A 16,185-nucleotide genomic window follows, 5' to 3' on the forward strand; every position below is an offset into this window, starting at 1 on the left:
AAAGAAAAGGGCAAATAACGAAATAGAAAGGGTTTTAATGGGGTATGGGTAATTTCATCAAAAAACTTTCATTAAACAAGCGGCAGGGGCAAAAATTAAAAAAGGCATAAATGAGGGGCAAAATATAAAGACCAGCTCAAAAGAAGGGCACTCCGCGCAAATAAAAGAAAACTAAATTTGTTTTTCAAGAAATTGGACTAGCTTAAGACCTTGTGTGGGTATATGTGGTATTTAAATGGGAAGGTTGTCACTTAGGGTGTGATTGACCCATAAATGTGACTTACCCAGGGCTAGGAAGAGAGTTGATAGGGCTTGGAGTTTCTAGTCAAACTCAGCCTAGTCTTCCTTATTTCAGGATGCTGGGGTTCCCCTATGCAAAAATTACAACTTATGGGCCCCTTTAGATTTTAAAACAAGTAGGATTATGGGTAAAATCCATGTTGAAACAACTCTAAAGTTCATAAAATGGCACTAAAATGTTTTCATTTTTCTTGAGATGGCACCTCACTACATTTGTTGGTCTTTTGAATTTCTTCTTGCTTGTCATATTCACTGTATCTTCTTCTTATTTCTTTTGAAATATTCCCCTATGTCGTTTAAATGAAGTGTTAAAAATACTAAGTAGAATAAGGCACCCTTTTTCTGAGTTTAGATGTTGGTCTTCTGTGTTAAAATATACCAAGGATATACCAAAGATATACCGGGGACATACCTAAAGTATACCATGTATACACAGTCCCTATATACCTTTGGTATATAAGAACTTGTGTATATTCAATATAAATATGGTATATTACTTGTATTAGGTTCAGAATCTTCTAGTTGTGTATCATAAAAAAATGATATTCACTTGGGCTTATTCTCTATTTTGTTTGCTATATTTGGGCTTCGCCTCTTTATGTTTGGGCCAACCTTCTTATTTGTCGCTGCCATGCCATACTTGGGCCTGCTTTATTTTCTTCTTGTCTGATTACTTCACTAAGTGTGGAAATGCATTTGAAACATGCCTGAACCTGTTCTTTATATTTCTCTTGATATTCTTGTTTAGTATTTAAGGCCTAGGTACTTTCTAACCTCAAATTTGTTTTTCCCCCTTTGTGTTTGCATGTGAAATATCGCGGGCCATTTGAGCCGTTCCCTTCTATTCAAATCTATTGGGCCTGAGGCCCAACTCTTATTCATTGATCAAGTCCGACGAAAATAAGGGAAGTTAATATATATTGAAGGCCCCACCATGGGGTGAAAATGGTCACTGGTGGGCTTAGGTAGGCCCACCAGTCCAATTCTCCCTTTCTCTCCTTTTATTTTATAAGCATGTATATCATGTATGCATATATGTAAACAAATGTGTAAAATATTGGAACCCTATGGATGCTAGGACTTAGGAAATGCTTAATATGTTCAGGAAGTCACCTCATATGATTTTCAAACTCACTTAATCCTTAACACAAGCAAGATTTGAACAACGAAAATAGATGGCGAGTGCCTGATCGAATTGATCAGGTCATGTAGGAACAAGGTTCAAGTATACCGCGCGTAGCAGCTGTGCGAAAGCCGTTGCGCCTTGGCGCATCCCTTTTCTTGCTCGTTAGCGCACCCGTAGCAGTTGGGGAGAAGCAATCAGACATCAATCCAATGAAGTGACAAAGCAGCTATTGGCGAAGGGAGCGAGGTCGATACTAGTCACTTGGAAGACGAGGAAGCGGCAAAGGCCCGTCTATCCCGATCGGGATGATAAGGACTTGTCCTTACTTGAATGAAGACTTGAATGAAGCAGAAACCCGGGACAAAGGATAGAGATTCAACACCCAATCCAAGCAAAATGACCACCGGAGGGGATTTGGAGTCTTTTTCTTCACTCGAATGGAGCCGAAAGTCAAGAACGAGAATGGGAAGTAGCGCCGCAACTCCGGACCGAAATCACGACACGAATGGAAAGCGCTTACATCAGTGTATACAATTTCATTGTGAAACCTTTTCAAGTATAAACTTGTCACACCCCAAAACTGGGGGTGTGGCTGGCGCCCAGCACCCGAGGGCCTGAGTGTACCACTGTGGCATTTGAACTTTAGAAATGACATATATGACGATAAGAGTCTCAGATAACCAACCACAAGAAGGAACAAAAGTATTCCACGAGTAGCGGAACTTCAACCAACAACTATATACAATATGGACGGTAGCCAACAAGGCCGTCAAAAGAAGAGTCGGATACATTATGATACAAATCAACTAAACTAACAAACTGACATACGACTAGACAACAGTCTGCAAGCCTCTAAGATTATATATATAAAAGACCACACGACAGGACAAGGCCCTCATCATACCCAAAAAGTAAAGCTCACATGCATATACCTAAACCTCCAAGACCGCTGCTCCGAAAAGAAAGGAGCGCAACTCTGACCCAGCTGATCAACACCTATTGAGGAGGAGTTGGACCACCCTGTCTGTCCGTACCTGCGGGCATGAAACGCAGCACCCCAGAAGGGACGTCAGTACGAAAGATGTACTGAATATGTAGGGCATAAGTAGTAACTGAAACGAACAGTAAGAAACAACTCAAATGAAAGTAGGGATACCCCCTGGTTTGACATTGACCAATTATCGTGAATGCACAACTTTGCAAGATGACCGCGTATATAACGCTGTAGGCCCTTATAGCAATATCCTCTGCATATATATAACGCTGTAGGCCTCTGTGGGCAATCTCATGTATATAGTATATCTGCCTCTGTGGGCAATCTCATATGTATAGTATACATCGCGTATATAACGCCGTAGGCCGCTATGGCAGTATAGTAAGTAATAGATGCAAGTATGCGACTCACCCAAGGAGTATCTCAGACTCATTCACAGTTCACTTTAGGGAACTCATAGCATATGACTTATGGATTTACTTGTGACTTAACACTTTACCAACATGATATAATGAACAAAGAACCATGTACATACTTGAGAATGGAGTTATTATGAACCGATATCACGATTTTATCAAGCTTACGTAGATCATTCCAAAAATGAAGAAAAGTGAGCCCTACATACATTTCTTCGATCTAATTGTCAACACAACGTACTCAATCCGTATAGCACCTCGATCTCGATTCGACCTTTGAATTATTACAATGAGTCACTCTTTCTTATAGACGCCTAGCCTGGAACCCGAACTTAGCGGCTTCATGTAAAACACTCCTGACTACTTTATATTGTTGCGAAAGCTACAGATTTGAGACTACTGTAATTTCTTAGAATTACTAAAGGAAAACTAAATGAAAAAAAAGAATAGATGCCATGATTTGTGAAAGTTACTAACAGTACAAGAAATTGGGCTCGTTGTTGAAGTGGAGTCTTTTTCATTAGATAGAAAATATATGTTTGTATAGGTCTTGGAAATTAATACTACATTACCTGTAAGTCATTAAATGAAAAGAGACTTAGCTCCTTATGGAAATGACATGTGGATAGTGATAAGGATATGTGTCAACTATTAAGTCCTGTAGTGGATCCAAACTTAAAATACTCTTACCATTCATTAATATATTATTGTAATAGATAAAATTCCTTTTTATATACTATAAATAAATCTGACTCAAATAGAATATATACTATGTCAACACAATTATATATATGTATATAAATATATATAAATCGGTTTAACGAGTTCAACTAACGTGGTCTTACAAATCTGCTGCAGTATCCTTTTAAAACATACATTACTTTTGATTCTGACGTCGTATCGACTAACCGTTTAATGCGTTGAAAACTAGACTCGATGAACTTGAATTTAGATAGGTTATCCACTCCGTAACTCCCTATTTACTAGGAGATATTCCCTGACAAGTTGGGCCAATATTCAGGTCTGAAATTCTGCCTGTCTTTCCTCGAGTTCCGACGAACTTGGTTTTATTCAATCCGTTTCACCCCGAAACCATCTGATACTTGTTTAATGCTTGATTAAGACCTTCTTATCCTCGTAGGTGTATTCGAGACTTCTCCGGCTTATGTTAGCTAGCTTACGATGACAACGACGCACGAAGTACGAGGTGTAACAAAACTATTGCAATAATATGGGCAGTTTTCAAATGGGTTTTTTTTTTTTTTTTTTGAAAATAAAACTAAGTTTTTATTTTTGGGCCTCATACCCCTTTGAGAAAACTGAAAACAGGACGGATAAGGTGTAGGATAAGTTTTGGGTCTAAGCCCACGTAAACCCCCCCCCCCCCCCCCAACACCCTCTTTTTTTTTTTCTTAAAAAACAAAAAACAAAAACAGATTATCTTTCCTTAAAATTGGGACAAAATCCGGACTTGAAATAATATGGATATATCTTGTAAACTTAAACCATTTTGTGCAACTTTAAAAAATCGGATTTTTCTCCAAACTGAAATAAACTTTTATGAAACTGAATTAGACCCTGTTTTGCTCAAATTAACTTGGAACATTTTATATTTTGAGCCGAAAGCCCAAAACTTAAGGGACAAAAACAAGAGGAATTACACTTGGGACCATTTTAAGATGAGATGGCTTTGGTATGGAACTGTTTGGCTTAATTGAGTTTCAATGAAAATTAAAAAAAAAAAAAAAAACTTGGTAAAATCTTATTATATATCTATATTATAAATATGGAGATATACTCCACTTATTTTTGTATATATAAGTAATAAAACCTATAAGAACTAAACTCATCCCATTAGGACAAAAATAGTAGCGACTCTATTTGGGAGAAATCCTGAGTGTGTCTTGGTCCGGAAATGGAGTGAGTTGAACACTTATACGGATTTTTTTTTTTAAACCAAAACTCCTTTTTCTAAGGGAAAGTAAACACCTTAAGCAAGAAAGTAAACACCTTAAGCAAATAATCACAATAATCACAAATTGAAACTCGTCGGTCAACCGTATTCTACAGATCCTTAATATTAGGGTGATTAAAACCTTCCTTAGGGGATCGCCAGAACCGTTACCTCGAACTCTGATCCAAAAAAGAATTTTTCTCTTGTTGAATAAACCCTTTTACCCAGTTTTCCTAATTTTCCTTAATAAATTAAGTGGCGACTCTAAAATACTAAAATTCAATTAGAGCACCAATAACGTCTTAATAGCTTTTATGCACTCGTGTACAAGTGAACCGTAACAAGCAGTACTTTAGTCATTCTACTTCTTGTGATTGTCATGTTTGTCCATTAGCTAAACAAACCAGATGCTCATTTCCTTTAAGTACCACTAAGTCTAGTCATTCCTTATAGCTAGTACATATGGATGTTTAGGGTCCATATAAAGTTTGTACTTACAATGGTTTCAAATACTTTCTTACTCTTATGGATGACTATTCTAGAATGACATGGACCTTCTTGTTAAGATTGAAAAGTGATGTATTTGTTGTCCTAAAAAATTTCATTAAATTGGTTGAAAATCAATTCTCAGTCACTATTAAAACGAACAGACAATGGTTCCGAGTTTTTCAATTCTCCTTGCACAAATCTATTCATTTTTAAGGGTATTAATCATCGCAGTAGTTGTGTTCAAACACCACAATAGAATGATGTTGTAGAAAGAAAACATAGACACCTATTAGACATTGCAAGAGCCTTAAGATTTTAGGCTATTTTTCCTATAAAGTTTTGGGGTGATTGCATTCTTCAAAGATACATCATCAACAAATTACCTAGCCCTCATCTTTATGGTAATTCTCCCTATCAATTCTTTCATGGTACTACACCTTCTCATGATCACATGAGGGTGTTTTGGCGCCTTTGCTTCGCCACCAAACCTAATTATTCAGACAAATTCACTACCAAATCTGTTCCTGCTATCTTTATGGGATATTCCAATGTTCAAAAGGGCTATAGATTAGATGATATAGAACAAGACAAATTCTTTGTTAGGATGGATGTTCTCTTTAAGGAACACACTTTTCCTTTTAGATTTCCCAAATGCCACTTCATTCCTTCACATCCATCCTTTATTCCTTTCTATAATTTGCCCGTTCTTGCAGATTCTTCATCTCTTCAGTCACTTCCTCTTCTTCCTGTTCACCTTCATCTTCTCTTCCTGATTCATTCCTGTTCACCTTCATCTTCTCTTCCTGATTCAACTCCAGTTGTTTCATCTCCTTCTCGTTCCTCTGATTTTCCTTCTTCATCTTCACCACCCCTTTTCTCTCCTACTTATATTCCTGATACTTCTATATCTGCCACTGATTCCAGTGGTCCACCACCTCCTCTTCCAGTTTCTCATGCTCATGTTGACACAACCATACTCCAACTTACTCATGTTCCTTCCAGGAAGTCCGGTAGTACCATTAAACCTCCTAGATGGTTAACTGACTATACCCATCCTCCTTTGCCTACAACTTCCTCCAGTACTTCACATCCTATACACCATTTAGTTGTTTATTCTCATCTTCCCCTACCTATCAAGCTTTTCTCTATTTTTTTCTTCTGATACTAAACCATCCTCTTTTGCTCAAGCTAGTAGGGATATAAGATGGGTCAAAGCTATGCAACTTGAGACAGATGCATTAGAACTTAACCACACTTGTGAATTAGTTGATTTGCATACTGGAAAAGTTCCAATTGGCTGTAAATGGATCTATAAGATCAAATATAATTCTGATGGCACAGTAGAGAGTTTCAAATCTAGATTAGCGGCAAAAGGGCACATACAACAAGAGAGCCTACATTTTCATGATACATTTTCTCCTGTGGCAAAACTGACAATTGTTAGGACTATCATAGCCATTGCTGGTCTTCAGCACTGGCCCATTTTTCAAATAGATGTTCATAATGCGTTTTTGAATGGTGATCTCATAGAAGAGGCATACATGACCCGACTACAGGGCTTTGGCAGTCAAGGGGAGCATAGGGTCTGTAGACTGCTCAAATTCCTATATGGATTTAAACAGTCCTCTAGACAATGGAATTTCAAGTTGTCTTAGGCTTTGCTTAGTTATGGATTTAATTAAAGCAAGTATGACTATTCATTGTTCACTAGATCATCTCATGGAAAGTATGTACTTATACTTATCTATATAGATGATTTGTTATAAGAAATTATCAAGGTGAGATACAGAAGGCTAAGGCAATACTATATCAATTTTTCAAAATGAAGGAATTGGAAGAACTCAGAGACTTTCTAGGAATAGAGTTTGATAGATCTAAAGAAGGGATTCTTATGGCACAAAGGAAGTATGCTCTTGAGATGATTTCTGAATCAGGCTTAGCAGGTTCCAAACCTAAGGAGACGTCTTTGGAGCAAAACATCAAACTAACAAGTACAGAGTTTGACAAGAGCTTGAATGAACACTCAGTGGATGAACTAATGGAAGATAGGGGGAGATACCAAAGATTAATTGAAAAACTATCATATTTAACCATCACCAGACCTGCTATCTCATATGCAGCTCCGAGTTTGAGTCAGTTCATGCAAGCTTCAAAGAAGTCTCATTATGAAGCTGCTTGAATGTTGTTAGATACATTAAGAAATAGCATGGTCTAGGCTTATTAATGTCAAGTGAAAGTTCAGAACAAGTTACGTCATTTGTGACTCAGATTGGGCATCTTGCCCCATGTCTAGAAAATTTATAACTGGATACTGTGTTAAATTGGGGTCATCATTGATCTTATGGAAGGCTAAGAAGCAAAACACCATATCCAAAAGCTCTACTTGTAACAGCCCAGCCCACTAGTGATATTATCCGCTTTGGGCCTAGGCCCGCACGGCTTTAAAACTCATCACTAGGAGGTAAGACATGCTTACTTATATATACCCAGCACTTTTCTTGTGCTATGCTGATGTGAGAATTTCCTCCTAAGTTAGGGTGTCACATATACCCCCTCTTATGGACTTAAGGTCCTCGCTGCCTAGATTCAGTACTGAGGTTTGCTCCGCCTACCCGAGATTTGCCTAAACTCAGTTGAGCTCTAGCCCACAATCAACAAGGCTGACACAAGAATAGCTCTGATACCATTTGTAATAGCCCAGCCCATTAGTGATATTGTCCCTTCTGGGCGTAGGCCCGCACGATATTAAAACGCATCACTAGGAGGCAAGGCATGCTTACTTATATATACCCAGTACCTCTCCTGTATTATGCCAATGTGGGACTTTCCTCCTAAGCTGGGGTGTCACATACATCTCTTCTTATGGACTCAACATCCTTGCTGCCTAGACTCAGCACTGAGGTTTGCCCCCCGCCTACCCGGAATTTGCCTAAACTCAGTTGAACTCCGGCCTACTATCAATAAGGATGGCACATAAGTGGCTTTGATACCATTTGTAACAGCTCAGCCCACTAGTGATATTGTCCGCTTTGTCCAAGGCGATGAAGGCCATGAAGTATGAATATTTTCACACTCTGCGATAAATTCCAAGACTTCCAATGAATGAAATTTTTAGTTGCTTTGATAATTTCTTTTTCATAACAGGTAAAAGACACTTCCTAATTAACTCCTTTTTAGAATTGAAGATTGAGGTTAGGGTTAAAATATAAGAGGTTTAGGCTGCAATACAACACATCTTTTCTTAATATGATTTGAAAGATGATTCATACCTAAGTCTCGTATATGTTCGGAGATTTAATGTTCCATATCGATCTTGAAGACTACCAATGCAAAACTGGCTTATCCGACATTTTTCGTAGCTCTAATTTGGAGACCAGCCATGTTTCCTGGTTGAGAGAATTATCAAACAAACAAGCGGGAGTATTGATACATGATTCTGCTATCAAGTTACATTGGGTCAAATTTTGGTTTTGGGGGAAGGTTTTTAAATTTTGAGGTTTTTGACCAATTCTGTATAATTGCAATTGAAACTTTATGTTTTTTATGGATAGTATACTATAAACAATAGGTATGAAAAAGAAAAAAAAAACATAGGCCGCTTGTTGAAATTGGCTTCAGGCCACTAATTTTATTGCGTAAACTTTCGCGATGCTTCTAGACCTTAATTGACACGATTTTATTCTAAATGGGAGGTCTTATCCTGTGAATTGTGCTAATTTATCTTGCTTTGTTTAGGAATAGACAAGTCGGATGCAAGAGCGAGAATCAGAAAAAAAAAAATGGAAAAGCCTCACCAGAAGAGAGGTTGAAAGAGTAGTTCAAAGCCTGTGCGCTCTCAACTGCCAGATGCGCTACAACGCACTTTGCATGAGGGGAAGTTTTACTGAGGACAATTCTGTAACTTCTTTTGCACACCCGCTGTGTCACACCCTTAATCCGATAGGGTGTGATGGGCACCCGACCCTTACTTAGGGCCGAGCGAACCCTCTGACTATCATAATACTCGTAGTCATAATGAGTCCTTGACCAGATCATAAATGCATAATGAAAATTTTCGAAGAACGAACATACTTTATATCGTTTTCAAATCAAACAAAACTTGCAACCGTACAAAATCTGCAATATCATGTATAACAAAACAACGGCCTATAGAGCGGCTCACAACTGACATCTTTTACACACGACTCTGTCTGCAAAGTCTCTAACATGACTCAGATATCATAACACGAACAAAACTCTGACTCGGCAGCACTCCGGAGGAAATGGAGCTTGCCAATCCCGCTGGAACATCTTCTGCTCATATCTTTAGCTCACCTGGGTGCACCTGCGCAGCATGAAATGCGCCCCGAAGAAAGCGGGGTACGGAATATATACCGAGTATGTAAAGCATGGAATACGGGAAACGAGATCATAACCGAAATGAGGAGTACAGAAAACGTGCATAATAGTCAGAATACCGAGGTACATGCATCTGTAACACAAATAGTGCATAAGAGATACAGAAGACAGATATAATAATCAGAACGCTCAAAATACTTAGCTTTCTTCTGAAAACATTTCTATCTCATATGTATATAAAATAGAACATCTCATAGTAGCTGACATTAACCGATGTGGGATTCACCTAAACCAATGTGGGATTCGCCTAAACCAATGTGGGATTCGCCTAAACCAGTGCGGAATTTTGCCTCGCCACTGGGTTTGCCCCACCACCGGCTCCGAAACCAACGGATCATATTTCAGAATACATGTAGATATCATATCATCAGATCAAGCAGAATCATCATATTACCGAATCATCAGAACAGATTTATTAAATTATCAGATCATCACATTATCAAATCATCATGTCATCAGATCATCGATTATCATATCATATACCCTATGCGTCCGTAATAGGACCCGGCGGACGGAACGTGGTCGCCCCTCCTGCCTTGGGCGCCACAACTCATCATACTTCGGAAGTTTTCATATCTCCTGCATCTCCGTCACACATCATATCATATAACCACGGTATCCGGCCAAAAGGGGCTCGGCGTACCGGACACATCATAACACCATAATATTAGTCGCTCATCATACTTCGGAAGCTCATCATACTTCGCATTGTGCGCACGATAGTAACCGCCCGGACTCGGCCAAGGAAGTAACAATAATATGCACGAGCAGAATCGGGGGATCTATATGCATTCACAACACTTGTACAGACTTAACAGAATAATCAGACAAATTATCATTTACAAGCCAATAGCATTAGTCATATCAAATTTCTTCCGGATATTATTCGACAACATATCAACTAAAACTTTACTAATCATACTTACGTACCAAAATCATGTACATACGGATTCTCATTTCATACATATACACAGATTCCATAGAATGATCAAACCGGACTATCATTTAAAAGTCAAGCCAATAGTCATAGTTGAATCCAGATTTTCCCGAATATTTCTCGGAACATACTTAAACAAAATTTTAGCCATCATAGTTACATATCAAAGTCATATACGTACAGATCCTCATTTCAGACTTAACAAATAAGTAAGTAATCATATTCGGAAGTCGGGTTGTTAACCATATTAAGTTCTTTTAACAAGTTGCTAGGACTATACAAAGGAACGTCTTGCGGGCCCACGGACAAGTACTCGACCGATCCGGGCCCGCCCGTGGAAGTTAAGATCATCATACGCTACAGAACCTCCTACGGACATATCGAAGCGATCCGAGCCTTCCTATGGAAGTTACGGACGTTCGTATTTTCGAACATAATCTTTTACGCCCATTCATATTTGATCATACAAAGGGCACAAGAATCATAATTTGACTACATTATGAATACGAATATCAAGAAGCAAATAAGAATCATAGACATGCTCGGATCGTAGGAGTAGAATTACCTCGGGGATCATATCATAGCTTAATTTAACTAGACATGCCAAAGAAAGAAAGGTGAGCTTTACATACCTTGGCCGCCCTCTAAGCTAATCCAAACTTACGTCTCGGCTTCTCACGATCTATAATAATGTTATTGGACACCCCAATTCCAAGCCATCACTTTGCCTACGAAAACTTCGGCAGCATCTCCCCTATAAATCCAACAACCCCGAGATTTCCACTCGGCCAATTATTCAACAACAACCAAACCAACGACCATCCAAACAAGATTTAAGAACATTCCGAACAATCCACAAAATATTCAAGACAATCCCAACACTATGCCATGGAACCCGGAACCACACATTTCCATAGGGACAACAACAATACATTTCTTTCTTCCGAATTCACACACTATATCACCAATTCCATACGTTAGCAACAATATTTTCATCAAGACAAGAAGCCATATTAAAATCACATTGGCTCCCCAAAACAGCTCACACAATATTACAACTTCAACATAAGTCATTAAACTTTCATTCTCACCATATAATTCTCAACAACAATAGCCAAGAACACTAAATAAATTTGATTCATTCTTCCTTTACAAGGCAGCCACCATTCGGCCAACATACCCACCAACAAAACTTCATGGTTTCATTCATTTCTACACATTACAATAACCAACATGCTAAACAAATTTAATTCATCACACTATACAACACACACCTACACACGACCATAACACACACACACGGCTACAACACCAACACACCACAATTTCATGAACTTCATTCATTTTTACCTACCACAACATGCATAAACACCTACAAAACACTTAAAGAAGATTGAACCTCACCTTTCCATCCATCTTTGCCTCTCGGCTAGGACATGTTTTACAAGGAGGAGTGTTTTTCTTGCCCCAACAATTATTCCACGTTAATAAGGACCTTCCAATGAGTTATATAGCTAGAGAAAAATTATTTTTCTTGATCACTTTCTCTTGGCACTTGGTTCGGCCAACCATGGCCGTCTCTCTTTCTCTCTTCTTTCTTTTTCTTTTCTTTCTCTTGACTTCTCTAGAACTCAAAATGATGAAGTGTGGTCTTACTTGACCATCACTTATATATATATATGTGGGCACATGACCAAGCACATGGCCGGCCATGCCCCTCCTTTTTCTCCAATTTTTTCTAGAATTTTCTTTTTCTTTCCCTCCAAGTTTCTTGAATTTTCTAAATAATAAAAGATGAATTCCATGCTTACTTAGTCATATTTTAATCACATGTGTTATGCACCCATGTGGGCCATGGTCTACCCTATCTTGGACGGACACAATGGCTATTGGCCATTTCATGGAAATTATTTTCCCAACTTTTAGCCTCCAATTTTTTTCTTGTTCCAAATTTACCCTTAACACTCCATACCACTAAAAGCGAATATGAAACTTATGCATAAAAATTACACCCTTGTCCCTAACTTTCCGCCATTAGCTCGGAACATCCAAATGTACAAAATGTGAGGTATAACACGCTGATCTATATAAGGCTTGAACTCGTTCAAATTAGGGTATCTTGAATTCTTGGAGCCACTTTTAAGAAAAAGAACGCAAGGAGAGGACGTGCAACAAAAGCATTCAATTTAATATGAGAGGTTGATTCGATTAATTGATTCTAATGTCTTCTAGCTTGTTAATTATTATTGTGGTATCCTTTTCATCCTTCGTGGAGTAATATATGTTGGGGACTTTATGATGATTTAATTTAGATCTTAGTTTCTTGGTTTAATAAGTATTGTGTATGTTGGACGGTATTTTTCTCATGATCAACTCTATTATATCTGAGAGAAGTAAAAGAGTCAATTGTGTGCTTTAATTTTATGCGAAAGAATGTTTTTTTTTTTTTTTTGCTTAAGCAGATGTCATTTCAATTGTTACTAACTGTTACAAGATGTGAAACTTCTCCTCATAGTTTGATTTGAAGGGTCATTAACATAATAGTCATACACAAATGAAGGCGGTGTAGTAAAGCGAAAGAAGAATTTATTATAGGAATAATTTTCTATAACCCATTTATTCGAGAGAAGAATTGGCAGTAGAAGTATCACTACAACAACAACAACCACATACCCAGTGTAATCCACAAGTGGGGTCTGGACAGGGTAGATTGTATCACTAAAATTTGGAATATTCGAGAGAAATTGTGGTATCGTTGAATCCGTCATCCTATGAATATTCAATTCAAAATTGGATTCTTGCAATAGATGATTGTATGCAAGAAAAGTAATCAATTATTATGTTCACTAATAAGGACCAATTGATATTTTGCTCGACCAAATAACACAAGAAGGGGTGAATTGAGTTATGTCGTCTTTTCTCCTAAGTGGTGGACCAGGTTACTTTATCTATTTCTTAATACTAAGTTGTGGAATAATAAACACATTAAAGTAACAACACAATATCTTTACGTGGAAAGGCATCCGGTTCACAAGGGTGAAAAAAACAACCTACACCTCTCCAGGATTTATTTCAAACTTCACTAAAACAGTGAGCCTCAACAAAATTCAGATCACAAGATACTCAACCCAGGAACTAACTCTAATCCCTTATACAACAATCTACTCAGATGGTTGAGTCCGCTTCGAGTTGCTATCAATTTGGAGTTGAATATACTAATGTTTTTACCTAAAATAATGCCTTTAAGAAAGCTGACAATTAGTACAACTCAATATCACTGCTAATACAAAATGTCTAGATTTGAAGACTGTAAAACATATGACTATTCAATCTGGTTCTTTGTAGCAGACAACACTTCAATAGCCAGTCAGAAGTCTCTCAAATATGCTCTTACTTCTTTGTTTGGTTTCTGCTTTTACTCTCAATGTAAGTGCGTAGGTCTCTTCAAATGAAGACCTACATATATGTAGCAAACTAGTGAAAACAAAAGGTTTCACAAACACTTACTGGATAAGGTATGGAGTAGTGCTAGTGTTTGAGATGTAGGCATGTAGGCAACTCCTTTGCTTTCACACAACTTCAGTATGCTTAACAAAGTCCAATGCTTATCTTGGATAAGTGAATTATGGACTCCAAAATCTTGTAAACTTTACCACTATTGTGAGACTTGTTCATTCCAAGAGTCCTACCTGAACTAGATTCTGGAATGGAACATGAAACTGCATACCTGGTCCATTTAGTGTCGCCTACTTATTTCATATTTTGTGCATTTGGTCCAACCTACTAATTTAGCTCAAATCATCTTATCAATCATCAAAACATACAAAATTCAACAATTTTTCCCTTTTTGATGATGACTGTAACATGTTCCAATCACTGTAGAGCCTATAAGAACATCACATGAACCACTTAGATAAATCAGGTCAGAATAATGGGTTATAAAATACTACAGTATACATCTTCCTCCTTTTTGCATCATCGAAAAACTTGTTCCATTATTCATAAAGATTAGTTGAATGTTGTAGTCAATATAATACTCATGGCTGCTGGGGCTATAAAAAAATACAATCATAATAGAATCAAAGACCTCAATTATATATCCTGGGATATTAGTCAAGAAGAACACAACAACATATAAGAGAAGGAGATTGTTTTCATTAATAGCAAATATGATGGCTACCACACCTTTGCAATTTCAAGTACAATCCAGACCAAAACAACCAAATAATTAAAAAAAAAAAATGAAGGACATGGTCTCAAAGACAAGGAACTAAAGTCTGATGATATGAAGACATTAGAAGGAATTAAGAAAGAGTTGTGGAAGAGGAAGGGCAATTCTTTTTCAGCAGCTAGTATATCTCTTTTAGAGAATTATCAGTTCTCTTCTTGTCAATCTCAGCTTGCAAACTTTTTATTGTGCCAAGGAGACCTTGCCGCTCAACCATGTACTTATTATGCAGCATGTCAATAGCATTAGTAGGGGCTGCTTTCAAAGTAGCAATCTCAGCATGTTTGACTGCCAATTCTTCCCTCAGCTTCTGCAGTTTGGCATTAGAATCCCTTGATGAACCAAGTAAGGCAGTCGAGTTCACCTCTTCAATTACATCTTTTGTGGTCTAAAACGTGCAGACCTTTACCTCACCTTCATCTTAAAGTTCTCTATCATCTCAACCAACCAGAATCCATAAGCCAAAGCATGACTCTTCTTGTCTTGATAAATTATCATTGTCACGTGTTGGATCATGAGACTATGTTAGGTTGCACGACTTACTTCCTATCCTATGCAATCTCAAATTTTTGCCTATAGGATAGAACACATTATTCTATCTGGTCTATGCTAGCGTCTTGTAGAATGCAAATTGCAGGTAAGTAAAGAACACAATGATTTTTACGTAGAAACCACTCGGCTTACAAGGGAGATAAAAATCACGACCTAGCTATACCTCTGTAGGATTTCTCCAAAACTCTACTACTAAGGTGAGCCTCTGCAAATTCAAGTTACAACCTCCGTAACCTAGAAACTAACCTCTAATTCCTATCTCACTAATTAACCTCTAACTAGCAAGCAACCTTCAAGTTAAACTCCAACTTGAAGTTCAATTTACAACGTTTTGTACTAACTTGAATGCTTCTAATAAAGTAGTAATGTACAACTCGATAGCCTAACCTAATACAAGTTTTGTAGACTCAAGAACTGCAAATATAAACTATATTATACAGCTTCTTCAATCGTCTTCTCGTACTAGGGACACACGCCTAGATTCTGAATATTCTTGATATATATCTTGATCTCTCAATATTCTAAAATCTCTCTTTTGGGTGTGCAAACCTTCTTCTTGGTGAGACTTGGATATTTATACCATTGAGTGTACAGAAGGTCGGCAAACACAAAACCCTCTTCGAGTAGGCCCATGAGATCTTAGGATTTGTGTTGTATTTGGATTCTTGCCTTATTGAGTTCGCTTCTTGTCCTTGTAGAAGTCTTACTAATTCCAACAAATATGGCAAGGAAATCTGCATCCTTGACCACCGAGTCTTTACCATAAATTTGCAAATCCTAGTTGATGTAGG

This window comes from Lycium ferocissimum, chromosome 10 (genome assembly GCF_029784015.1).
Source record: "Lycium ferocissimum isolate CSIRO_LF1 chromosome 10, AGI_CSIRO_Lferr_CH_V1, whole genome shotgun sequence".
NCBI classification, from domain to species: domain Eukaryota; kingdom Viridiplantae; phylum Streptophyta; class Magnoliopsida; order Solanales; family Solanaceae; genus Lycium; species Lycium ferocissimum.